Genomic DNA, 1,825 nt, shown 5'->3' on the forward strand with positions numbered 1-1,825 from the left:
TTTAATTGTCACCGCCAACAGCCCTTTGGAGCACTTACCTCTCACACAGACACATGGCGCAGTGTAGCCCACCACCCAGCTGGATATCAATGCTGAACATATCAGATCTGGTTTAATTGGCTTGCTCTCCACATTAGGTTGACACAGGTTGGGCTTGTTTGTCTGAATATTTTTTACTGTAATTCCCCGCAGGGATTTTAAATCTGCAGATGTAGGAATAGTATAGACAGAAATGTATTCTTGACACCATCTGCAATTTTGAAAGGGATGGTTTTGTTGTAACCTTTTAATGATTGGACTAACTTTTGAACTCATGAATACATTTTGGGAGGCAATTTGTTCAATTTCCAAAGCACCAGTCAATATTAAAATAAACTCTGGGTCTGTTTAACCCTGGTATAGTTTATTCCCACATTGTCCAATTTTGAAGAGGAATTAGGTGTCACGTTGTACATGTGAGATGGAAAAACTAACGGAGTGATTACTACTGGCATCGTCAACAAATGCAAAGGCCAATTGCGTGACCTTGCAAGAGACATGGTGTAGGTGTTTGGCAGGGTTATCAGGGGTTCACTGAACTGTTAGTCCTGGAGAGGAAGCAGCAAATGATCAGTTTGTTGCTTGGCCTCATGGTCTCTGTGGTACGATGTTCAATTCATCCAGATAGAATCTAAAAGTACCTCTGGAACACAACAAGCAGGCCAGTCTACAATGCAGCTTGATTCGTATGCAAAATTCTAGTCAAGTTGCAGTATGTGACTTGAGTGTAGAAGTTGGTGGATAGACCAAAAGTGCTGGTGCAACTCAGCGGGTCTCTGGAGAAAAAGGATAGGTAACGGTTTGGGTCGGGACCCTTCTCAGACTGAAGAGGGGTCTCGACCCGAAAAGTCACCCATCCTTTTTCACCCTCTTATTGTGTCTATCTTTGGCATAAACAAGCATCTGCAGGTCTTTGTTTCAATATGGATAGGTGACTTTTCGGGAGCTGAAACTGCACCTATCCTTGTTCTCCAGAGATGCTGCCTGACCCGTTGAGTTATTTCAGCACGTTGTAACTTATTTTGTAAACCAGCATCTGTAGTTTCTTCTGTTTCAATTTGCAAATCAGATATGGATGTTATTTCTTCATATTAAATATGATTGTGCTACAATTAACACTGATAGCACCCTTGAATTTAATGTGAAAAATATTGCATTACATCTAACAGTAAAAAGCAACCAATGGAGATTCAGTTTGCAACATTGTTTACTGACATTTTTTAAGTTACTGCAGCTATTGATTATAGAGATTGATATTGATTTGTTTGTGGTATTTTGTGCCACCAGTTGTTTATGTGCAATCAGTAAATCTCATGGATTGTAATGTTCCACGGGGTTCAGTTAATGCAAGATAAATTATAAGAATTATACTAAAACTCTGCTTGTCACTGATGAACTTGCCCGGAATCACTAATTTACTTCACAATGGCTTAAGGAAGAAAGATGACAAATGGGCAAACATCTCATGTCCATATCCTTTCTCTTTCTATTGCTATCATCCATGGACACACATGTTATATTCTCTTCTCTATTCTCTTCTATCTGGAAGGCAGATGAGTTATTATGATACAATTTACATACAAAGGTTTCTGTAAAAAAAACATCTGTATCACTCTCTTTAGTTCAAGACACATTCTGTAGATTCCAGAAGAACTGGAAATGACAAGAATAGGACAGATTTTTGTCAAGTAAAGATATCAATAGATGTGCAGCAAAGGTTTGTAAATATAATTCAGATGCAGGGCAGCAACAATTTAATTGAATGGCAGAACAAATTCACCAAAAC

Source organism: Leucoraja erinacea, chromosome 6 (assembly GCF_028641065.1).
Source record: "Leucoraja erinacea ecotype New England chromosome 6, Leri_hhj_1, whole genome shotgun sequence".
Classification (NCBI taxonomy): domain Eukaryota; kingdom Metazoa; phylum Chordata; class Chondrichthyes; order Rajiformes; family Rajidae; genus Leucoraja; species Leucoraja erinaceus.